Genomic DNA, 13,935 nt, shown 5'->3' on the forward strand with positions numbered 1-13,935 from the left:
GATTATAGTAAATTGTTTTTTCATTGTTCAATTGATAACCATCAAAGTTTTCAGTCCATTCAAGGATATTCATTTTTTTCTTTACATCCTCTAACTTACTAGTTTTTAAATTAATTCGCTTATTTGTTTTATTTACCTTTGTTTTAGTTATTTTTTCAATAAGACTTATTTGATATTTTTCACATTCATTATGTTTTCCATTTATATACCAAGACTGAGATTTTCTCCACTCTTTAGTTTGATTAATACTTGGTTTAACCATTTATATATTGTGAAAAAACGCGGCGGTAGCCCTTAAAAACCCTAACCCATCTTCCCATCGTTAAAACATAATCTATTTTATACACTCTATCATACAATATCCATATGGAACACAATCTATTCCATTATCTAAAATAAATCTCTTATCATCAAAGGCTCCTAATGCCTTTTTATTTACTTCTTCACTATATATGTTATGTTTATAACTTCTTATTGTATTCATTTTCCTATATTCTTCTTTCTTATTCATCAAACAATTATAATAATTTCTAAAAGTTATTGATTTCTTTATTACATATTTCTTTATTCCCTTTAACCTCTTATCAATCTGTTCACCATACTTATAAGCATATGCCTTTGCTCTCAATCCAATAAACTCACTCATTACTTTTCCACCCAACTCATCCTTAAACTTACCAATAACCTTTTCATTCTTTTTGGAAAATAACTCACTCTTCTTGCTGAAATTACTTGTATCATATACTCCAATATTTTTCTTCATATCTTCATAAACATCATCAGTTTTTATATCTAGGATAAAACTATCAGTATCCATATACAACAATGAAACATTTTCACCATACTCTTTCTTTAAGTCATTATACAAATAATCATACATCAATATCTTTGATAAATCAAGAACTGCTGTTCCAATATAAATTGGTTTATCCATTACAATACTTTCCTTTTTCATATGAATTGCAGAAAAGTTCTCTGAAAAAACCTCTTCTCTCTCAAAACTTGGTTTATTTATCAATCTCGAAGCTTCTTTCCAAGATGTTGCGAATCTAATGTTTTGCCTGTTTCTAACATTTTCCATAGTCTTTCCAAATACAGCATTATTCATTAATTTATAAAAGTCCCCTTCAAATTTTACTTTTGTATTTGCTCTCATATCTGTATTGAATTGAATATACTTTTTCACCCAAGGACTTTGTTTAAATTTTAAAACTCTATGAATTTTAGCTACTCTCAATCCTTCTCTCAAAAACTGTTTTAAGCTTCTCTGATGCAAAACATATCCCTCTTTATCATAGAATGTTGTTAATAACTTTTCTGTTGATTTACCTTTAATATTAAAACTTTTATGATAATCACTTAACCATTCTTTCTTTGGAGTTTCTTTCTCACATGCAAAAGGAAGATCTTTATGCTTATTATGAAGATCACTCGGGTACCTCAAATCAACTTCAAAATAATAACCTTCTTCTTCGTCATTCAATTCCTCTTGAGAAGAAATAACAATATTCATCAAAGCCTTTTCATAATTCTTTTCTTCCACCCACTCTAATTTACCATAAGGTAGAGATTGAGACATTGCCCATCCATACAAATTATTAGCATCAAAATACATCAAATAATTACTATCTTTTTCACTATCATAATTTGGGAGATATTTATTATTTGCTTTAGCATATCTTTTTGAACATACTTGTGATATTCCACCTCTCTTGGACTTCTCAATCATCAAAAGCATATCCACATCACTGATTAAATCTATATCTTGTTTTGTCATTTTCAACATTGCACTCCAAGCTAAACCAGGAGCTGTGAAATAGTGGGCAGGATCTAATCCATAACAATTTTTATTATGACAGAGTGATCTAAAAGCTACAAACACATCAGCTAACAATAAAACATCTGTTTTTAGATATAAATCGTGATATTCTCCAAGGTTCTTTATCTTAAATATTTTCCATATTTCTTGTGCGTGTTTATATTCCTTATCACTTATCTCTTCTTCATAAAGGTTATTATAGAAACTTTCTTTTGAAGGAAGTTGTGTTTCTTTAAATCTCATAAATGAATCCATAGAATCATAAGGATAAATTCCCTTACTTGTAAGAATTTTCTCTTTACTTTGAATTTCATTCCTTGTTTGAATTTCCTCTCTCGTAAGAATTCCTTCTTTAATCAGAATTTCATCTTTAATCTGAATTTCCTCTTTAGTGAGAATTTCCTCTTTTGGAAAGAATGAATTAAGATTTGGAAAAGAGTCTGTGGAGCTTAGATTTGATGCGAGGTAGGCTAGTGGTGTTCCCATAAACTTGTAAGAATCTAAAAACCTAATACGAGTTAAAGGTTTTGTGAATATCATTTTTGAAAATGAAATATACTTTTGACTTGTGTTTGTTATAGCAGAAATATTCCCTGGTGTTTTTGAAAGTTCATTTATAAATAGATGTGTATCATAGTTGGCGCTGTTGTGAAGAAAGACTGGAATAAAAGAAGGTAATTTATAATTAAGATTACAACAGGAATGAGCGGGACCTCTATATTTACCAGTAAGATGACAATGGTCTCTAACTTTAGACTCCTTAATTTTCCCCTCACAAATATGACAGATATTGTTCATTCTAAATTCTAATTTTTCTTCTTTGGTTAATTTCATCGGTTCATTTGTTTCTTTCATTAATTTAGTGAGTCTTATACAATCCTTTTCTAATCGTTTTACAAACTCTTGTGAAGCATTTTTTCCACGATAATGTTCAAGTTTGTTATACTTTTCTCCAACAGATGATTTGATATAATAACAAAAACCACAAGGAATATGTTTTTGATATTTATTTGTATATGGTTCTTTTGGATTAGGAGAAGCAGTATTTATCTTTTTAAGGATACATTCAAAATCAGCGTATATCACAAATGGGTGCATGATAGATTTATTATAATCTTCAAAATAAATCTTTTCACCAGGTTTAGGCATTGTAATTACAGCTGATTTATGATTACTACAATATTTTGAATGTTGTTCTAATCGTTCTTTTGTATGAAATGAATTAAGACATCGCTTACAAGGATATATTTTGTTTGCTGTTCTGAATACCTGAGAAGAGATTAATCTTGATAAATTATTGATGTATGTGTAATGTGAATTCTTTCCAACACTAAAATATAAAAGGTCAATGTGTGTTTCTTCATTTTTATAGTTGTTTGAAATTTTTAATATTTGAACTTTGTTTGTATCCGTTAATCCATATACATTAATAGAAAGATTATTCTTTTTCTCAAATTTAGGAATATCTGTTAATGGCATTGGGAATTTAAAATCTTTAATGTCCAAGGTATTCTCATATTTCATATATTGTTTTACTCTTTCTGAATTACATTTTGATGGATGTAAGTGAGCAAGAACAGACCAGAGAAAACATTTATTATCATTGTTCTTAATATTAACAACTGCCTTCTTTAGTTTTATTTCTTTTGGTAATTCAATATAAGAAGAAGCTTTAAGAGGGTTTGATTTTAGAATGTGTATATCTAAAAAGATGATTTTTTAATATTGAATCCACTTCCTACCACTGTATTATCAACATCCTCCTCTTGTCTTGATAGTTCTTCATAAACCCCACTATTCAAAAAATCTTGAAATGATGTTATAAAATGAAGATCTGTTCTCATATAAGGAGTTTGTTCTTCATCTTGTCTTTTCATATTCATTTTCACTCCCATATAAAACTTTAAAGTTTTTATTTCTTTTAATGTCTTTTTAATAAATTTTTCAACATCGGGTTTCACTATTTCAATTGATTCAGCTATTGATGATGGACCGGGTTCTCCAAATTGAAAAATCCTTATTTTTATATGCCCTTTAAATGCCCCATCAGTGTTTTTAATATAATAGTCTCCCTTTACTTTAAACTCATTTTTCTTGTGTTTTTGTGATTGAAGATGTTGATTATAACTACTCTTCAAAACATCCTTTGAACAGATATCACAATGTTTTCTTTCCAACTCAAGAGGAGATATTTGATGAAATAGATTAAATGTGTGTTTGTTGGTTTGGAGGTGTTTTCTATAATGTTTATATTCGTGATTACAAACATCGCAGTACGTTGTATTCACCATATTTATAGAATAAAACTTTGCTTAAACTAAAATTTTCTTGATGAAAATTTTGTTTAATTTATAGGTGAATCTGTGCTTAAAAACATTTTATCCTCCAACTTTTTCACTTAATAAATACAATGTTTCAAGACACAAAAGACAAGTTTCAATCAATCTCTTCATCTGTTAAAGATACTGAGAAATATGTCAAGGATGTAAAATTGAACAAAGATAAATATAACAACTATTGGATAAAAACTATTATGGTAAATAATATGAGTTCTTCAATTTCCTTCAGTGGAAGGGCTTTTAGTATACCTGGTAGAACATCAATTAAAGTATCTCTAACAAAAGTTTCTCCTCTCCTTCTAGTAATATATTCAAAACTAGAAAAAGCAATGAAACAAGAAAAAGTATCAAAGAACAAAAACCTTATGGATGAAGCTTTAGAAAGAAAAGATAAGACCATCTGTAATATGCAAGGAGAAATTTGTATTTTTTTCAACAACCCTAAAGATGTAAATCTTGATGAAATAAAGGATGTTAATATATCAGGTGAAATGACATTTCGTTCAATAGTAGTTAACGATAATTTTAAAATTACCTTTAATATAAAAAATGTTGTCGTTGAATCTGATAATGAAAAAAGTATATCGATATCGATGGTAATATACAACTGAAAGTATAGATGAATTTCAGTTTAAGTAAAGTTTTACTTTATAAATATGCTAGACTTTCCTGATTCTCCATATGACAAATTTGAGAATTGTCCTGCGTGTGAAAGACAGGGATTAAACACAGAGTCAAAAGCCTATAAACAATGTATATTCTGTGATTATCTTCTAATTAATGATAATAAAAAATATAAAAAGGAAAATAATTCTTTTAGATTTACACCAAAAATGAATTACTTTACAAGATTGATTAGAGAAATGAATGTAAAGTATGAGGATGATAACACACCTTTCCTTACAAGGGAAGAAACTGAACGTATAAGAGAAATGTTCAAAGGATTGTTGTTGTATATTATTCATGGATGTAATTTTCAGGGAAATATCAACACAAGATATTGTATAAATAAAATAATGGATTATCTTGAAATTAAACCTGAACTTAGGATAAAATATAGAGTTTCTAAAAAAGCCAATAATAAATTAAATAACCTGTTTTTCAAATATATAAATGAATGATTTTTTACCTATTTGGGAAAATAAGATAAAATTTAACAACCATAAAAATCTCCCAAATTCATTAAGATGTCTCATAGTTGGTTCAAGTGGATGTGGAAAAACCTGCTTACTTTTAAAAATGCTCCTCACTCCCAACTTTTTAGATTATGATAATTTAATAATTTTCACAAAGTCGAGTTTTCAACCAGAGTATCAACTACTCTCACAAGGTTTTAATGCTGGTCTTCAAAAAGAAGATATAATAGGTTTATTTAAACGTCAAAAAAAACCTAAATGATTATAACATTGAAGATATAATTCAACTATTTTGTGATACACAGAGATGTAAAAAGAAATCAAATCTTATAACTTGTATTCTTAGTGATAATACGGATGATATACCGTCTCCCCAAGATTTGGATAAATCAAAAAAGAACCTCGTTATCTTTGATGATTGTGTTAATGAGAGAAACCAAACGGTAATGGACAGCTACTACACAAGAGGGAGACATTCTTCTTGTAATTGTATTTATCTTAGTCAATCGTACTTTCAACTTCCTCGTCGTTCCATCAGAAACAATGCTAATACTTTTATTTTATTCAAGTTAAATTCAATAGATATCAATAATTTTTGGAGAGATAATTGTTCTACATTATGTAGTAAAAATAAATTTGAGGATTATATGAAGCACACGACTGAAAAATATAAATATATTGTTGTGAAACAAGATGAGATATTAAGGGATATATTTTTTGTTTTATAAACAATTACATATATAAATGACAACTATTATTATAAATCTTGTGGGTAAATCTGCTTCTGGAAAAACTTTCATAAATCAAGGTTCTTGTGTAGTACAAATGAGAATATTGTAAATTTACTTAAAAAACACCCCGTGATACGCATTGTATCAACAACAACTAGAGCAATAAGACCTGGAGAAGTAAAAGGTGAAGATTATCACTATATTTCAGTGGAGGAACATATGCGATTGAGGAATGAAGGACAAATATTTGAGGAGGTTTCTCTTGGTACAACAAAATATTCACATTGTAAGAGTGAGTTAAAGAAACTAAAATCTGGTGGTGTTGGGATATTAGAAACTAATCCAGAAGGAACGAGACAAATTATTAAATATCTGAGCGGAGTGAAGATTTTATCATTCGGTTTTGATGTTGATGAAGAAACTCAACACAAACGTATGAAAAGCAGAGATGCAAGGATTAGTGAAGAAGAAATTACAACTCGCATTAATGTTAATAAAGAATTTGATGAAATATTTAAAGAAAAGGATTTATTTGAACACATCTACTTGAATGATGAAGAAAAGGAAAATTTCCCTGTTGATCTTTACAATTCATTAAATGATATTTTACAATAAATAAATGGATACAAAAGAAAGAGCAAGAAGATTTAAGGAACATCAAGAGTTGGTTTCAAAGTTGTAAAACAACAGGAAGACATAAAGAAGAAACGCAGACAGAAACTAACGGGCGAAGAAGCATTTGAAAAAACAAGAGAAATTTTTTAAACCACTTTTAAAAACTTCCCAAGAAAAATGAAAGATGTTTCCACAGTTCCCACAGTAGAATATACTCCTAGAAAGCTTCAAATGTTAAAAGATTTCAGTCAAATGACGGAGGAAGAATTAGAGCATTTAGGAGAATTAGAATATGATGATGAAGGTTTATTTCAACAACTGGAAGAGATTAATCAACCCCTGATTATATTGTGAATGCTGTTCAAAACAATGAATATTCAGCGGATTCAAAAACCAAAGCAGGACTCATTCCAACAGAACAACCAGCAATATTTCATCTTGTTCAAGAAAAGGTATTGATATTTAATGATGAATTAAGGTTCTTAAGTTCTGCTCAACCCCTGTTAAACTAACTCCGAGATTAATGTTTCTTCTCACAAAAGATGGAAGACAAGGTTCAACTGTGAGGGATGAATCAAAGTATATTGATAAACCATTGGATATGGAAAATAATGATGATAGAGTATATATTGATTTGCTGAACACTCTAAATTATAAGGTTATTCTTTCTGGTAAAAGTAGGAAGAATGAGAAGGAGAAACACATTATTCAGGCTTTAAGTATCCTTGGTTCAGGTATTAGTTTTCTTCCAAATGACCCATCGCAATTAGTTAATAGACTGTTATTGTTGTTCGGCAGTAAGAAGGCTGGAAATAACAATTGTTTTAATGAAGCATCAGCCATTTTAGACCAGTTGATGAACATGAAAATAATTAATAAATCTCAATATAAAGACATTTTAACTCATATTAAATAAGATGAGAAGCACAATCCTGAGTTTTAATTTCACAACAAGCGACCACACATCTTCATTCCCATACCCACTACAACTTGACACAACAAAAGAATATGAGGCATCTTTATTGTCCATGGAGACTTATAATACCTTATTTAATATAACCGAGAAAAATGACAAGTTTAGTTATAATCCGGGAAGTGGATACAAAACGATAACAGTCTCACCCAGAGCATACGAGATTTCTCAAATATCTTCCGAAATTGCTCGTCTTATGAAAGAACAGGGTGATGAACCAAAAAATATTGTTATAAACATTCAAAAACATACTTCAAAATCAACGATTAAAGTTAAAAATAACTACAAGGTTGATTTCACAATTGATAATTCATTTAGAGAGTTATTAGGTTTCTCCTCAAAAAGATTGAAACTAATGGGACGTTTTACAGTGATAATGTCATTCAAATATCCTCAGGAATAAATTCGGTGTTAATTCACTGTGATTTGATTGATGGTGCTTATAATGATGGATTAAAAACAAATACAATATTTTCATTCAGCGCATACTCAACCCCAATTGGTTATAAATTCAATATGGAGCCTAAAAATTTGGTTTATCTACCTGTGTCAGGAAAAACCATACACAGAGTAAATTTTAGGATAACCGACCAAGATAATCGTGTGATCTCTTTTAATGGAGAAGTTATATCCATCAGAATTCACCTACGTGAAGTTTTTCAATAAATAAATACGATGGTTATTGTGAGGAAGCACGAGTTGGGAAAATATAAAATAATTACAGGGGATGGGATGTTCCTTTCCCCGTACTACAAGGGTGAAGGTATGTATCTTGGTAGAGGATACTATAAACCTAAGAGACAAAGGGGTGTTGGACATCAATTTAGAGGAGATGGGATAATTGATACTCTCATGGGTATTGGTTCAACTATTCTTAAACATAAAGACCTAATTGGTTCAACTGCTTCTGCTGTGGGAAATGTAGCAGGTGCTGTAAAGAGTATAAAAGATGCTCAGAAAGAATCTCATAAATTACAAGCAATAAAAGAAATTAAGAAAGGTAAAACTCAGTTGTCCCCCAAGAACGACAGAAAATAATTCAAATACTTGGATCAGGGTTTCAAAAGTTTTAACATCTTTTTTCCTAAATAAATACAAGTATGGAAGCAATTGATAGTATCTATGATTTGGATGATACTATTATTATCTCAAACTCCACTAAAAAAGAAGATTACTTCAAGGTAAATGCAATAACTGGAACAGACTGGAATACAAATGGTACAAAAAGTTTTGAAATAAATAATCAACAAACCTATTTGAATCTCTCCGAAAGTTTCTTGTTGTGTAAATTTAAATTCACTAAGGCTGGGAATAACACAAACGCTACACTTGTAAATGATTTCTTCTGGAAAATGTTTGATAGTGTGCGATTGTATATTGGAACACAAGAAGTTGAAGCGGTTGATTATGTCTCTGCTGTATCTGAAATGATGAAATTTACACTCTATACATTCAGTGATAGAATGGGAAAGGGGTCTGTCGAAGGTTTTATTCCTGATATGTCAACGGGAACAAACACAGACCCTGGATATATTCAAAGGAAAGGAATGTATAATGATGATACAAAAGCAGAAAATAGTTTTACTGTGGCAGTTCCTCTTAAAGGTATATTTGGATTTTGTGATTATGATAAAGTTCTGTATGGTCTTAAAATTAGATTTCAACTACAAAGGAATGATAATGAAAATAGATTGCTTTTTGGTGTTGGTAATGCTTTTGGTGATCAGAATAAATTTGTAATTGAGGAGATGAGTTGGTATATCAGTGAATATACTCCTAATCTTAAAACAGAAGAGATGTTGAATCGAAGACTTAACTCAAAAAAACCACTCAGTGTATCATACCTCAAAAGAAGATGTCAACACGTTAAACTCAATCAAACTACTTACACGTGGAATTTGGGTGTTCTGGAAGGAAAGCCACGATATCTGTGGATGATTTTTAAAAAGCCAGATGGTGATACTGCGACTGATAAGAATAATGCATTGAGTGATAATGCTAAGGTGAAACAACTTCGCGTTTCTCTAGATGGAACATTTTATCCACGAGATAGATTGGAAATTAATTGGGAAAAAAATGATTTTGCTGAAGCATACAAGTCTTACCAAAAGGTGTGTGAAAGTAATGGAAATAAAGAACCTATTTTGGATATGACAGCATTTAAACGTTTGTATACAATCTATACGTTTGACCTGAGCGCTCAAAAAGAAACTATAAAGTCTAATCGAGTGGATACTTCCCTATACATTGAAAGAGGAGAGAGTGAAGAAGTTGATACATATTGTTTGCTTTTGGAAGAAACAGAATTGCAGATTAATACAGATAATGGTGTGATGATTAGTCTCACATAATTTTTGTTAAATAAATGAGTGGCAAAGTACCAACTGGGGTATATGTTAATCAAATCAATCTTCATAAACTATCATCTTGTGTTCAAAATCAAAAGCCTTGTACGATTAACGTTAATACAATTCAGAGAAAAGGAGCAGTAAGAATTGATGTTTTGCTCACAAGAGAACAGGTTAAAATCTTGAATGACACTGGCTCACTTAAAATTAAAATGACAAAACCAATGTTAAAAAAATATTCAATAAGAGAGACGAGTGGAGGATTTCTCCCATTTCTAATTCCTTTATTTGCTGGTTTAAGTGCGGTTGGAGCATTGACGGGTGGTATTTCAACAGCGGTCAAAACTGCCAACGAAAGGAAGGCTCAACTCCAGGCTCAAAAAGAATTGGAAAGACATAACAAAGAGTTGGAGAAACAAATTAGTGGAAGTGGTGTAATTGTAGATTTTGCTGAAAAACTTGAAGGTCTGCCTGATAAAGCGAGATTGTTAGTTGGAGATATGCTTTCTTCTATAGCACAAGCAGGTGTAAAATTAACGAAAAGAGGTAATGGATTATATCTTTCTAATAAATAAATGAGCATTGATGAGTGGTTGAAAGAATTTGGAAAGAATACAACATCAAATTTACAACTTGCCAAATATTGTAAGAAATTAAAAATTCATAATGTGGTTATTTGTATGAGAGATGAATTAACAAATGTGTCGAAACATACAAAGAATATTATTATGAACTTAGAAGATAATGATGGGAACGGTTCTCATTGGGTTTGTATTTTTAATAGTCAAGACAAATATTATTTTGATAGTTTTGGTCTTCCACCACCTGTTGAAGTCATAAAATTCTTACAGAATGGTGTTTATCAAACATTTCAAGTCCAAGAATTAAATTCCAAGTGTTGTGGTCAATTATGTCTATATGTGTTATTTCAACTCAACAAAAATAAAAAATTTTATGATATTATTTTTAATCTAATATAAATGACTTATGTTGGTAAAGATGGTTCTATCTTTGGTGTATCTCAAGAACTGGATAGTGATTTATCAAATTATTACACAAAGGCACAGGCTGAACGACATAAATATAATATAAACAAAAATATTAACATGAAAAATGCTTATAAATTAAAAATTATCCAAGCCCGACTGACGCAAATGACTTGGTGAGATTAAGCGATTTATCACAATATATATACTTAAATAAAACGGCTGTGTATTCTAAAGATACAGAAGTGTTGATATTATCTCCAGGTCATACAGAATTCACAGTTCGAATTAAAATAAATTTTTATAAAGAAGGGCGTATCGTTTGTATGAGAATAGAACAATGGGGGTATGATATGAATGATTTAGGGTATAATTGGTCATTTAAAATTAACCTCGAAGACCTGGAACAATTAAATCAGTCTCGTAAGGAAGAATATTATCCACTTGGTATCGAGAATGAGTTTTGTGGAGCCACGATTAGTAAACAACAAATAAAAGAATTTAATAAGGGTAAATATAATAATGGTTTTGCCCTTGTTTATCTCATGAAAACAGAAAAAACAGGATTATATATAATAAGTAAGGAAATACAAAATGATTTAACTATGGGAAGATGGGGAGGTGTTTCGTGCCATAATATTATTCTAACATATATTTCTAATACATAAATGACAGCAAGAAGGCTTCAAGAAAATTATCATTTCTGTGTCCAAGCATACCTTCAAGAAAAGGGTATTCGGTATTTTAATAAATATGTTCTACAACATAAGAATGAGGTATTTTCAATAAAAGATTGGCATTATGCTGATGTTGATAAACCGACAACTTTAGATTTAATTAGAATGTTAAATAATGAAAAAATTATAAGGTTAAGAAAAGGTAAGGCTCTTTTAGAAATTCAAAAGAAATTTTATTGGTTTCCTGTTGTAAAAAAAATTATTTTGGATACAGGAATAACAAGAAATCCTGATGAATATATGTATAATATTCTATGGGGTGTAAACGATTCAAGTATAGTAAGGGATGAGGAAGGAGTTGAAGAAGAGAGGGAAGAGGAGGAAAAGGAGAAGGAGGAAAAGGAGAAGAGAGAGAAGGAGGAAAGAGAGAATAGAGAGAGGGAGGAAAGAGAGAAGAGGGAGAAGAAAGAGAAGAGAGAGAGGGAGGAAAGAGAGAGAATAAATAAATATTATAGTATGGAAACCAGTGAGATTCAAAAAAGAATAGAGGTATTACAGAAAATAACTCAACCCACCAGGAAGGAATACAAAGAATTAACAAGTCTATTTGCAATACTTTCAACAAAACTATTAGCATCGTCAAGCTATTCATTTTAATAGTTTTTTCTTAAATAAATTAATTTTTTCTTAAATAAATGGAGGAGAGAGTGAAGGCATTTCTAAGGATTCTTTATGTTTTAAAAATTAAGATTCAAATGTGCATGTTGGAAACTAAAAAGGTTTTTGCACTCTGCAGAAATTTTTCTCATAAATAAATGAGTTATTGTCTCAAATGTAAAAAGAAAACTAATACTAAAAATATTTCATATATTAAAAGTAAAAATAACAGGGTTATACAAAAAGGTATATGTTCGGTGTGTGGTTCAAAAAAAAATCAATTTATCTCCAAACACAAACTCGGAGGAGATATACAAAAGTTTTTATCAGGAAGTAAATTTACAACTACTGGAATACCAGGGGAATTACATCTTCCAGGGTATTCTTTCTGTGGTCCAGGCACAAACTTGGATAAAAGATTAGATGAGGCAGACAATCCTAAATCCTGGAGTAAACCAATCAATAGAGTTGATGAAGTGTGCATGAGACACGATATTGATTATGGGAATACCACAACGTTGGAAGAAAAGCATGAAGCCGATAGAGAAATGTTATATAATTTGTCTCTGATACAAAATCCAACCTTGAGAGAAAAAGTTGATAGGTTCATCGTGAAGAAGATGATTAGTGCTAAATTGAAACTTGGACTTGGAAATTCAAAAACTTATAGGCTCTAATGATGCCATTAAGACTGAAGAGCAATTAGCTGATGAATTACATAAACCAATATTCACAAAGTTTCAGAGAAGGAAAGTTTATTCCAAGGAAGTTGATTATATCTGGTCTGCTGATTTGATTGAACTCAATAATGATAAGGGGTACAAGTATGCTTTAACCGTTATTGATTTGAGGAGTAGATATGCGTGGGTTGTCCCTTTAAAAAACAAAACAGGTAATACTCTTATGTTAGCTTTTCAACAGATATTTAATAAAAGTAAGAGAAAACCTAAAAAATTGTGGACTGATGAGGGTAGAGAGTTTTATAACAAGACATTTATGAATTTTCTAAAAAATAACAGTATTACATTATACAGTACCTTTAATGAAGGGAAGGCAGTTGTTGTTGAACGTTTTAATCGTACCTTAAAAGAGAGACTATATAAAAAATTCACACAACTCGGTTCACAACAATGGTCATCTTTTATTCAGGATATTGTGGATAAGTATAATGACACGATTCACACGTCAACGAATATGAAGCCATCAGAAACATTTACAAAATTAAAATATGAAAAAGAGATTAATGTCAGAAAACCGAAGTTCAAAGTTGGTGATATCGTAAGAATATATAGGTGGAAATCTCATTTTGAAAAGGGTTTTACTGAACGATGGACGAAAGAACTTTTTTAAATTGTTGATGTAATAGATACAGTTCCTTGGACTTATAAAATATATGATTTGGAAGGGGAAGAGATTTTAGGTTCATTTTATTCACAGGAATTACAAAAGACAAAACTAAGCAGATAATACACCTTTGTGGACACTCGAGGGCCAAGTCCGAGGTGTATAACAGTATATAATGTGTGTCAAGGGGGACGTTCTTAGATCTGTGAACCCCAAACACAGAATCCTCAACTGAATAGTCAAGGCTTAACTTTTGTTTGTGTGTGTGTGTGTGCAATGGGAGCAATAGGTTGGCGCTTCACTCCCTCCT

The sequence above is a fragment of the Eptatretus burgeri genome, unplaced genomic scaffold (genome assembly GCF_056783735.1).
Source record: "Eptatretus burgeri isolate ZD-2024b unplaced genomic scaffold, Ebu_testis_v1 Ebu_testis_scaffold_441, whole genome shotgun sequence".
Taxonomy (NCBI): Eukaryota; Metazoa; Chordata; class Myxini; order Myxiniformes; family Myxinidae; genus Eptatretus; species Eptatretus burgeri.